General features: G+C 43.5%; 1 long non-coding RNA gene across 5 annotated transcripts; it reads right to left on the bottom strand.

Moving 5' to 3' along the window:
• Positions 1 to 1181: 1181 nt before the first annotated feature.
• LOC109739080 (uncharacterized) lies at positions 1182 to 4780 on the bottom strand. Of its 5 annotated transcripts, none has more exons than XR_012188664.1 (4): positions 4418 to 4780; positions 4208 to 4335; positions 2392 to 4101; positions 1182 to 1492 (listed from the first exon to the last, which is right to left on the bottom strand). It is a non-coding gene; the product is annotated as an uncharacterized lncRNA (long non-coding RNA). The 5 variants fall into 5 exon arrangements; XR_006666980.2 differs by having other exon boundaries at positions 2170 to 2523; XR_006666981.2 differs by having other exon boundaries at positions 2392 to 2523.
• Between the last annotated feature and the right edge of the window lie 8068 nt (positions 4781 to 12848).

Here is a 12848-nt window from a genome sequence, read left to right as displayed (position 1 = left end):
GGATAGGTATGGCATATACTCATATATGATGCTTAAACTAAGCAGATGGTGTAACAAAGTAGAAGTAATGCAAGAGGTCAGATGCAAAATATGTGCGACCAATACAACCTTGCCAAGTTAGAGCAAGCACCTTGATGGGTGAATAAGATAGGCCATCCTCCACCATGCCAAGTTTTTTAGCCAGTGGATTGTTCCGCAATATTCCACTCGTGCGCCCATTCTCATATTAATTTTGATAATGTTCAATACCTGACATGCATGAAAACATAAAAACAAGTGAGATTATCTTTGTAGTGCAGAAGTGATTCTAATCCAATATTTCCTCCCTGTAAACCCCTTTGTGCTATCTCTACAATTCTTCTAAGAGGTGCCATGCATGCTGTAATTTGGTTTGTGCATTAATATAATGTGGCCTACTACTCAAAATATGAGAGCTCTAGAAGTGATGATACTTCGCAGATGACAGCTTCAACATATAGTAAAGAAGAGCAAGTTGACCTGACCTGACAGATTCAAAATATACTAAGGGAGAACAACTCGACCTGACCAGTCGACCGCAAATGTCTCTGCTACTCTTCCCAACAAGGAACATACTTATTAAAGAAGAGAAGAGGATCGTCTTAAAGAAGAGCAGAAGAGCAAGCAGATTGAAGATATTACAAGTCTTTCTATACAATGTCGGTTGCCCACCCATGATGAACCAGAGCACACAGAGAAATACTATTCCTTTCGGTCTCTCCATATGTGGCTCACATGCATTTCGAAACTAAAGTAGGAACATTTAGCTGACACTACAAGAAACCTATTAATACATGACGATTCTAATCCGTCACAGGCGAGGCAAAATTTGTCATGGGTGCCCATCCTTGACGGATTTCAAATCCGTCATGTATATCGCGTCATAATTTGACAAGGTGCTATCCATGACGGTCCTTGGCCGTCAAGGATCTACTACTGGCCCGCCCAGGGCCCAAACCTTTGTGACGGAGCAAACCGTCATGGACAGATGCCACGTAGACTTTTCAATTGACCAACTGGAATGACATGGTAGCCTACGTGGACACTAGATTTCGTCACAGAAATCGTCATGGATATCCTACATGGGGTAGCCCATTAGTTCGTCCCATTAGCCTATTTCATTCAGCCCATTTTTCACCTACTATATTTTTAAGCATAATGTATTACACACATCTTAATGCCAACTTTGGCAGACATGTATTTCGAAACTGTCTCACATGCACATATGAATCAAAATGCAGTCACCCACAAGTATCTACAACATAGCAGCTTACAAAATCCTCCATGAAATGATAGTTTACAACATATATCACTTGGGAAAGTTAAAAAACTGTACAATCCAGTTCACACAAACAGAACATTTAAACTATTGAAGTTGCTATTCAAGTTCTTGCAGTCGGCCCTCTTGATGGAAGTTATCATGTCAGTGCAAATTGTGATGGGCAGCACCAAGTAGCCCGGTACGCAATCATACCTAGCATATTTACAACACCATTAGATATTTGTAGATATATATAGATTGTAAAAATAAGAGAATTGAAACAAATATAAAAAATGAATAACTCATGTTGTCCAAAATTCTTAAATCTTGCACTGCTACAAGTGAGAATAACATAGTATCTACTACATACATGTTTCATGTAGATCTGTATTAATTAAAACAACCAAGTTATGGGTAAAAAAATGAAATGTCAAGTTGTGCATATCATCCGAACAAGAAAAAACAAAAACACTGGTCAAAGGGGGACAGTACATACTGCAGTGCAAAAGATTCAGTCAATTATCATATGTCCAGTCATATCCTTGATTATAAGTTATTAATATAGAAGAAGGGATAGTTATGCGCTGTGAAAACAAAAAACTACATACTTCTACAGTTGTGTCCAGTAGTATATTATTTTTCCATCCTTGTAAGTAGGCATGAATCGACTTGTCAATATTTGGCGGAACAACACCTTTGGGTACCACCAATTTGCAAAAAATAGGTTACCCAACCCCAGAACCTTCCCTATTATATAGAGCATTACGAAATTGGATATACCCTAAAGAACAATATCCACATATTGTTGACACTTGACAGTTGAAACTTAGACCAAAAAAGATATATAGTGAAAATAAAACCAGAAGGCTATGAAGGAGACAGTAATAGACCTATCTAAGAATGTGGACATTTTGCCCAAGGATGCATTTCACTTGCAACCATAAGAGATCATCAACATACAGCTGAAGAATTACTAGTTGACAAGAATTAGCATTTGATAGGAACGATAATAAATAAATTAACAAGTGGTGATGCAAAATTACGACCAACAGTTTCTGAGGTAAAACGATGGCAGTGCAGCCTGGAGGATCGACATCATAAGCTTCGCTTACATGTAGCTAGGGCCACATCAATCTCAGCACCAACATCCGAAGATCCACAGTCCCATCAAAATGTCCAACCTTAGGCTCCAATCTGGGTGTTGAGAAAATTGCATACAAAATCTGGGTGTCCATGAGATAGACCTAGGCAACGCATCGACAAAACTTAGCACACTGTTAAAACAACTTTTGACAGAGAATTGACACATACAAGAATTTCATTGGAGCCCAAAGTGCAATGACAACACCAATATTATTATTTGCTGCAAACCAAGATCAAATAAGAACACTAAACTTTTCAAACCTGCAGATTGTTACACTATTTCATTATCTATGTGTGCCTCTAAATATCTAAAGCTACAGATTGTTACACTATTTCATTATTTCATTTTAGAGCCTCAATCATGTAGAATGGAACAGCTTATTCAGTGGTAAATCTTGTGCCCCTCCCTCTAGCTCAGGGAGTAGCTTATTCAGTGGTAAAACTGTGTGCCTCTCCCTCTGCCTCTCAACTTTTGTAGATGGAAGAAAGTTACTTCTAAATCTTGCCGTGGTATGTTCAATCATAGAAGTTTCACAACACCATATACCAACATATATTGTGAAAATGTGCCTTGACTGTCACATGCACACACCAAGAAACATCCAATATTAATACAGATAGGAACATGTACGAACATATGCAAGATTTTCTTATCAAGAATACCAATGAGTCCTTAAGCTAGGCATGGTCAGAACTAACAAGTACTAACTCCGTCTCAAAATATAAGACATTTTTGTAGGCTAGTTTAGCCTATAAAAATGACTTATATTTCAAGATGGAGGTAGTATGACTCAACTAGCATTGATATTTGATCCTAACAGCAACAAAGATGAGTACATCCACTGGCGGAGCTTCGTGAGGGCAAAAGAAGGCCATGGCCCACCCAGCTCCAGAGACAAATAAAACTCTTTTGTACATGTAACAGCTTAATCCAATAACATGTCTCCCTCGCATCCAGCTATGAGCTCTCTGCCCCGATTCAGCACTGAGCAGGCCACTCAGAGATGGAGCGGTCCAATAGCCAGGCAGACGGGCGCCGCATGTAGCAACCCCTACGGTGACCCATCCCTCTGCCACGACGGGCATGGCCATATGGCGGCTGCCAGCGGCTAGCCACTGATGAACTACCCAGGCGACGAGCACAAGACCATAGAACCAGCAGGCAGCTAGCGCACAAGAAATTTCATTTATTTGTCCAAATTTTACTTGACAACATCATCCTGTTACCAGTTTCCCTATACAGGCAACCTGAAATTTCACTAACTCATGCCTACTTAACTGTATGGTTTAGAGAAAAAAATTGGCCCGCCCAACTTATTTGTTGTAGCTCCGCCACTGAGTACATCTAACTTAGACAAGTTCTGCACATCGTTAATTATTAGTTTGCAACTACGCCAGGGAGTAAAGACGATATAAAAATATAGAGATATACCAGACTAATAACAATAGAAAGGAGAAGAACACTAATATGCTTTATTCATTACTGGCATGGCCTAATTAGGAACTAAACGTGAACCACCACACAGCTTGTCTAACTAGTAGTTATTTAACACAAATTCTACACTGCTAATGCTCGCACGGTAAGAGAAGAAAAAGGAAATATCTAGCAGTGCTAGTCTGTCGGTGGCTGTAACTTGGCTGTAGCTTGCGAGTATCAGGAAACGAAGTGAACACATTTTCTGCATCAGGTTCAGTCCAAGAAAATTGGTGAGCCCCTGGAGAACTATGCTAGAGAAGAGCAGCAGGCAATTGAAAGAAAAGAAAAGGCAGAATGAGAGAGTCAACCTTATTGTTCTGTGGGGAATCATGATGGTCGGCTCGGATGACCTCGCCGTTCAAGCTCGTCGGGTTTGAGCGTGGGGTCCCGGTCGTCGCCGTCCATGGAATTGGAGAGGCAGAGAGCTCCTACTGATCTGAATCGAAGCAAGAAATTTTAATTGGGGATGGGAGAGAAAGTAATAAAGGAGAGCAGACGAGGGGGGAGCAGGGACGAACCTTGTGCGGGGCGTCGTCGCCGTTGACGAGGTCGCGCTCGGGCCTCCAGCAGGTTACGGTCCTCGTCCTCTCCTCGTCCGGCGCTTGCTGCTCCGAATCTCCGGATGGCGAATCAGCTGCGGGCTCTGGGAAACGGAGGAGAGAGGCCCCTGCTGCAGATCCATGGCCAACGTGAGTAGCAGAAGCACGCGGCAACGGCTAGGGATGGCCGCCGCTTCCATCGGGCCACTGCAGCCGCCGTCACCATGGATCTCGGGCCGTCGTCATCGCTTGGAGGCGAGGAGGTGGAGGCGGAGGATAGGGCCGAGGAGAGGTAAGGCATGGCGGCGGCGGATGGAGATTGTGATTGGGCAGGAGGGTCTTAGGGTTAGTTTTTATATGGGGAAAGATTTAGGGCTTTAGCCGGGCTTCAGGGCGGGCTTCAGTATGCTTGCCGGGCTGTACCAGGACATTCATGATGATTTTCAAATCTGTCATCGGAAATCTGTCATGGATTAACTGGTTTTTTGTAGTGTGATCAATTAAACATTTCTCAGTTTTACTATATCAGCATAATATCATATTTGAATTTGTACAACTAAGATTGTTTAGCTTGATGGGTGGAGCAGTGCTATTACGACACGAACCACGTAGGCTGATCGTGGTCATCATAAAATGGGGAAACCATAAGCATGATGAGTATAGTGTTGACCGTGGCAGTGGGATGGCAGATCTGAAGCTGCAAACCGTGCAAAGGGTAGTTAGCAACCGATCTTTGCTTTGAAATAACAACTAATATTTGGTATGGACAAGAAAGTACAGTCAACAAGTGACAAAGAAATGCAATTCTGCTATCGCTCTATATGTCGCGACATGCATTTGAAAACTCAAGTGGGACCTTTAGCTAACCAATTAAATGTGTCTGTTAACTAATATCAGTATCATTATCACAATCATATTTGAACAACTAAGCTTTGGAATTTTGAGTGTTGTGTTGTTTAGCTTGAAGGGTGGAGTAATGCTAGTACGACAGAAAGCACCTACGCAGATCATAGTAGAGTAGATAAAAGGGGAAAACCCTAAGCATCAAGAATAAAATTAGAAAAGTGGAACTAGTTGGACCAGTGGGTGGCGCACATGCTTTTCAAAATGAATATAGGAACATTAGGTGAGCAATTAAACGTTCTCTGTTTTAGTAATGTGAGCATCTTATCAGATTCGTATTTCAACACGTAAGCTTTGGAATTGTGAGTGGCATGTTGTTTCGCTTGATGGGTTGAGGTCTTGAGGAGCAGTGCTAGCACGACCCGAAGCAGTGAATCACCTACGATTATGGTAGTGAAAATAAAGGGGGGAAACCATAAGCTTTACGAGTATAGTGACCGTGCCATGGCGGATCTGAAGGTGCAAACCGGACAAAGCTACTTCACAACCAATGTTTGCTTTCAACTAGCCACTACGATTTGGTACGAATAAGAGAAGTATAGTAAACAATTTACGATCTATTTTCCGCGTGAGATCAATAACTTAAGCACATATGGAAGAGTACCACCTCTCTTGCGACGTCGTGTAGGCCCCTGCTGATACATTGAGGGTGCTGCGGGTGCGATGGCTGTCGTCGGCGGGGAAGAAGACTTTAGACGGCAGACGGCCGGGTCGGGGGATAAATCCTGTTACCATGGACGAGGCGGTCGTAGGAGCGGCAACGGCAAGGTGGACGACGGCGCCGATGCAGCGAGACGATGCAATGAAAGGATCCTGGTCCGGCGCCGTGGATGAGAGACGTCCATCTCTTGTAGTGGACGACGGGGTAGGAGTAGTGGCTCCGGCAAGGTGGAGGATGGGGTGGCGAACGAAAGACGCTGGCCGCAGTGGGGAGGTTGTCATGGCGCCGACGGTGTATGAATGGGGAAATGGAGGGGGAGGGGGATCTCAAACTTTGGGACGTGCTTGTCTGAAATGTGGGAAAGTTACGAAATTATCCCCCGTTTAAAATTTCAGACATCACGTCGGTTGGGGATAGGACGGTAATCTCGCATCTCCCAAATATTTGCTGGTAACGATTTCGGGCGAGGAGAGGGTGTTTTGCCACCCACGGTTGGCGCCCACGGTGTATGAACGGGGTTGATAGGTAGGCCGGTTGTGTCACGTCTGAGGGAAGTTACACATCTGCCCCTATTTAAAATATTAGCCTACATCAATTTCGGACGAGGAGAGTTTGCTTTGCCGCCCACCGTGGATGAATGGGGAAATGGAGGGAGAGACACATGTCTTTCAGATGAGCTTGAATCAAATGTGTTTTGCCGCCAACCTTTGGCACCCATCATGTCTGAATGGGCTCAGAGGCCGTCGTGTCACGTCTGATTGAAGTTACTAGTCAACCCCTATCGACAGCAGTGTAAATCCGGTCGATAAGGATGTCAAATGTCAGGGGTAGACAGTAATTTCCATCTCGTAAACACTTGCTTCGTTCAAAACTTGGGAGAATTAGCATTCACGTTTGCCCTGGGCCCTGGAAACTAAATCCAAATCCAATTTTTATTCGATTACAAATATCCACAGATAATTCTATGTTTTGTTATTTATTTCTTCAAAACCACAACAAAGATTTATTCCACCTTTATACATGATTATGATTTAGAAATGTCGTGATCTTCGAATTCAATAGGTTGGATACACGTTGAGTCAAACAGTTATTACATCCAATACAATATGCTCACACGAAAAACAGTTTACCTTATGTCAATCATACAAGTACTGAGGATAACCTCGCCTAAAAAATTCGGATCATTACAACTCATGGACAACATAGGGGGTCTTACAACATAATCCATTCAGAGACATGACACAACATGCAAGTACAATAATTTAATGACAATTTTAACTGGTATCTAAAGAAGAACTGGGATTACCCTGGGCTTCAGATAGCAAAAGCAGCAGGACCTCCTCCGTCTTCAAATGCAACATTCTTACTTCCTCCAATTCTTGGGTTGCTTGCATAATGAGTGCAGCTAATTGCATAATTTATAGCTTCAAGATCGAGATTACCTCATTCATGGCAGCCACACCATCTCTTTCTGCCTCTAGTAGAGCCTCAAGAACTATAATATATGTGCTCAGACTACTCTCCGGCGGTGCTGCCGCTAAACTGCTACCATCTGGTAACATGGATGGCGCACTGCTTCCACAAAAAGATTCTGGGGTTGTACATTGTGTCCTAGTGTGAACGGCATCCTGAAAGGTTTCCGCTGGACATAAGTAAGAGATAATTATCGCATGGTGCAGGCAGTAAGCTTACATGGTAAACGACATACGAATTATTGCCGAGCATGGCAAGCTATATTTAAATGGTTCGAAGCAGCATCAGCCGAAAAGAAATTAAAATGGTAAGATGAAGCTAGGGATGTAAGTGGCAAATAAACGACATCCGCCAGTCCCATCTAGTTAGTTTTTGCTAGCTCCCTAGTTCATTTTCCTCAAAAAACAAAAACTCTTTTGAACTATCATACCACTAGTGGACTTTAATCGGGATTAAACGGGACCCAGTTGACATCCCTAGTTGAAAGGGAGTGTACCATCGCTATATTTAAGTTGCCAAGGCATCTAAGTAGTTGAAATAATCTGAGAAAGCACTTAACAGTGTGGCCTCATATAAACTACGAAGACAGTATTGTGATGAAGTTCAGAGGAAAAGTTAAGGACTCAAATGAACTAGGCATGCATTTATTTATGATAGTACAGCAGGCACTGCTGACATATTGGCCAACTCAGGTATAGCGTAACAAGTAACAAACAAGCATTTGAATCAAGCAATACAGCTAAGCAGACAACTGAACTATTTGTAATTCTGTAGGATTACAGGTTGAGGGCACAAGCCAAGAAAGCAGCCCACACGCATTACATTTCACATGTACTAAAACACACTGGCTTACCATATGTTGTTGTGAAGCCTCGCTGCTGTTGCAATGTTCTTTGAAGATATCGTCAGCATCCCGTGGTTGCAAATCTAGTTGTTTTAGTTTATTCTGCCCCCTCTATTTAGGTAAAATTAATTTTAATCGCATGCACTGGTTCGAATTGATCATCAATGCATCTAAACTAATGAAAGAAGGGTGTGTGCATACACGACAATATATCTGCTTCCCTCTATTTTTATGCTTGTTCGAGGTGCCAGCCCCAAAAGAACAAATATTTTGCTTCATGGGGTTGGCAGCTCCATAATTAATAGAAGCATCAAATTAGTCATGCAACTTGGGAAGATCAAGAACACACAAAAAAGTAATGAACAGAGGCTCGGAGCAGTGATGTAATAGCTAGCATCAGAAAATGTAGGGTAAAACAAACAAAAAGCAGCGGAACCACATGCTAGTTTGCTGATGTGTAATTAAGCATAGAGAACATGAAGCAGTCTGATGGAACCAACAGGTGGCATCAGAACAACACCATTATCATAAATATAGCATGCAAGAAGTAAAATAGTAGGAAGTGATATCTAGGAAGTACAGTAATACTTAGGACAAAACTAAAGCATATAAACTATATGTGCACTGGTATGTAATTTAGCACATGTAACATGTTCACTGCCAGAAGTATGGCCCTACAGGTGCAAGCAGAATAACGCGTCTCATGAAAAATTGAATGATGTCCTGAAGAAATTCAAAGGTGCGGTGCTTATGCTAAGAAAGTGAACGTAGGTGCCGGCCGTTGGATAATAGTACCTGATTCTCGGCGGCGTATGGGTATCGTTGTCATACTTGATAGCTAAGGATCGTCGATGGTGCTCGTGTTGCGGTTGAGTTTGGGCCGGCTGTCGCCGTTGCTCAAGCGGCTCCGGTGCTTCGGTTGCGTCGCCTGTCGACATGCAAGAAAGCTCATCTGTGGTAAGTGAACAGTTGCACGATCAAGAAGAGAAAAACCTAAGGAGTACAAATCGAAATAACCTGATGAGGCTGTAGCGTCAGTAAAGCAGGGCCGATGGAGTTGAATATGGCGTCCGTGGAGCGGGTCCGGTGCAGTGGACGAAGGCTTCGGCGGGCACGGTGTACAGTGCTTTCGGTGAGGAGGATTTGTTGCGGCGGACGAGGGCTTGTATGAAGGGCCAGGGATGGGGCGGACGAGGGAGTCAGTGAAGGGCCTACACTGTGGTGAACGAGGGCGTCGGTTAAGTAGATCCGGTGTGGTGGACCATGATGGCGGTCAAGGAGATCTGGAGCGGTGGACAAGCCAGTCGCTGAAGCGGCTCTGGTGAAGTGGTGAGTTGGCAGTTGGGGGTTCCAAGGTGCGGAAGGTAGATCCGGCGGGGTGTGAGGTCCACCGCTGTGGCGGAGGACTAGATTCGGCGGCTTGCCGTGGTTGGGGGTCGGGGAGGGGAAGGGGAGGGGCTCTTGGGAAGAATGTTGGGGGCAAAGAGGGGGAAAATGGAGTTACCAAAGCAGCCCTTTTCCGTTCATGTGGTAGGGGTAAAATAGGAATATCGCAAGGCTAAACTTTCAGGTGCGAGATATTTCGATGTGAGCGGGAAGTTTGAAAGTTTTTGGCGCCTGAAATTATAAGTGTTCTGCTCTTGTACGGCCCACTATGATATCATGGCCGAGAATTTATTTGTTTTGCACGCAAAAAAAAGTGCAAGTTTTGAAAATCAATGTCTCCAACTCGAAACTTAGATTGTCCACTCAATTCAAATATGGATCAGTGAGCTAGTACAAGCAAATACCATCATACGGTCCAATTCAAATGAAATTCCAAATGTGTTTATCCTAAATATGATGACAAAAGCAAAAATGTGTGTGTATGAATAAAGTGGATGATTATAAAGTTTGAACATGCCTGTATGTGTATATCTCTAGGTTTGATATATGAATTTGAAATCACGAAATCCCAGCTTAAAAAATGTACCTCCATTTAAATAAATTACAAAAGCTAATGATGGAGTCGAATTGCAAAATTCCAATCTTAGGTTTGTAATTCTGGTACATCAAGGTATATCACGCATGTTCAAAAGTATCGTTATCTCATAGTCCAAACTGTGAAACAAATTGATCAACCATGAGTGCACACACTATTGACCATATATGTCTCAATTACGCTAAAGTCCCTCAAATATAGACACCTCACTCTTTATCTGAAGACAACCCCACCCCTCACCCCCCCACGCACACCCCCCCCCCACACACACACGTCGTTCCCTCCCCGAGACACGAACACACGAGCACATTAACACGCCCTCTCTTCTAAAGTCCGGACCCCAATATAGGTCTCTACCACTTTGTCTCTCGAGCATGCACACATCTCTTCCCCCACTCTCTCTAGGTCTCCCGGCATCTCTCTTTCCCAAGAACACGCACTATGTAGAGTGTATCTTTCCCATACACACAAAATGTCGCCCCAAACGTCTATCTCCCTAATTATGTGGTTCTTGCACACTCACCTCACACACCACCCCCACTTCAAACAAGCACACTTTGTCTCCTTGTGCACCACTCTCCTCTTTCTATCTCTCCCACATGCGGACCCGCCCCAGCTCCTTCCCTGTATACATATATGTCGTGACTCTTTCTATAGCTCCCTAATGTATCATCATTCTCAATCTCGCACGTTGTTCTCTACACCGTCTATTCTAGATCTCTCATGAAGTCCCTATCACACACACGGTGACTCGCTTCCCTTGCGTCTCCGTACATAGGCCAATTTCGAACAACATCAACATTGTCTCCCTATCTATACGCCATTTATGGACACAAACGACCCCTCCCCCCTCTCTTCCTCTCTCTCTCTCTCCGTCGCTCTCTCTCTCTCGCTCTCACTCTCACACCCGTCTCCCACACACACTCGATGTCTCTTCCAAATAGTTTGCTCCCCGCCCACCCATGCTATCCCTCTACTACACATGCCTTTGTCTCTCTCTGACACACATGTCACACCATTCCCCCTTCCCTTATACTAGGTTTACATCATTAATTAGTGGTCTCTCTACTCCACATACACACACACACACTCCCTCTCACACACAAACGCGCACACAAACACACACAGACACGCACAAACACCCATTTATCTGGATCCTCATCTCTCCCCATGTCCGCATGTGTATCTCACACTCACACTCTCTGATTATTTCTATGTGTCTCCACGTTACACAACACAAAGCCCCATGTACATGTCTCTCTCTATCCTCCACACACATAGACACAAAGAATCTCTTATTGTTGCCTCAGTCTCTAGAAATATCACACACGCACACTGTCTCTCTCTCTCTCTCTCGCAAACACGCCCAACAAGGGTTTCCCCGTGAATAACTTACCGTCTACTCATCAACAGTTGTGGCAGTACGACGAACACGAGACGTGAAAAAGAATAAATCTACACGTGCGTAGACCACCTAGTATGACTACTAGGACTAGAGCAAGCCGAAAACGTGCCACCGTCAGCCCCTCCTTATCGGCGACGGGAAAACCTTTGTTTTACACAGTCGAGAAGTCATTGTGCTAAGGCCCCACATGCTGAGGCCTTGAATAGAATGTAGATCCTAGTTTATGGAAACAAGTATCGATAATACGTTTGTATCTCCATACTTATATTTCTTCTCTTATAAAAAACCGAGTTGGTGATGATGGTACGCGTGCCATCTTACAATATAGACCGTCCGATCTATATCTGACGGATGGAAATTAAACTAAAAGATACCCGCACCTCTCTCCACACTTGCAGACAAGGCCTTCCCTCGTTCATCCTTATCTCCAACAACCTCATTTGTGAGCAATTAAAAAAGGAAGCATTTGGAACAAACTGGCCTGGTGGCCGCTGCCGGCGTCGTCCATCCCCATGCCTCCGCTCAGTCCGACCACCAATCACCACCACGCCCCACTCCTCTTCACCTTATCTCCTATTTTTCAAGATATCATTAGTTTTTACACATGGGATTACTCCCGCATGGGTCAATCACAGCAAGTGTTCTATAAAAAAATGCATCTTGATGTTCCGTGCAATGCACGGACATCTTGCTGGTACTCCTAGAGAAGACTAAGTTGGTGATGATGGTGTGTCTGCCATCTATCATTTCTGACCATTAGATCTACATCTAACGACTGTGAGGTAAGTTGTTGCCTTTTCTCACCAACATCCCACTTCTCTACCAATTTGCAGAAAAACCCATAATTAGTATCTTAAAACCAACCACATCCCTCCCTCACCTCACCAAAACAGCACAAGGAATATATTCTGATTGAAACATAATATATCTCTAGTGATATATGTATATCAAAATTAGAGTGTTTTGTATCAAGTTTGTGAATAATTATTATTCTAATTATGATCCGTTGCAATGCACGTGAACATTGATAGTATTTCCAACCTTGCAAAAAATGCTAGTATTTCCATAGTTTCGAGTTTTCCATCAAGATATTAGTCACTCATGGTTGATATTTACTTTCAATCACGTACACATATGCACTAT

The sequence above is a fragment of the Aegilops tauschii genome, chromosome 7 (assembly GCF_002575655.3).
Source record: "Aegilops tauschii subsp. strangulata cultivar AL8/78 chromosome 7, Aet v6.0, whole genome shotgun sequence".
NCBI lineage: Eukaryota > Viridiplantae > Streptophyta > Magnoliopsida > Poales > Poaceae > Aegilops > Aegilops tauschii.
This window is presented reverse-complemented; position numbering and strand designations above follow the sequence as displayed.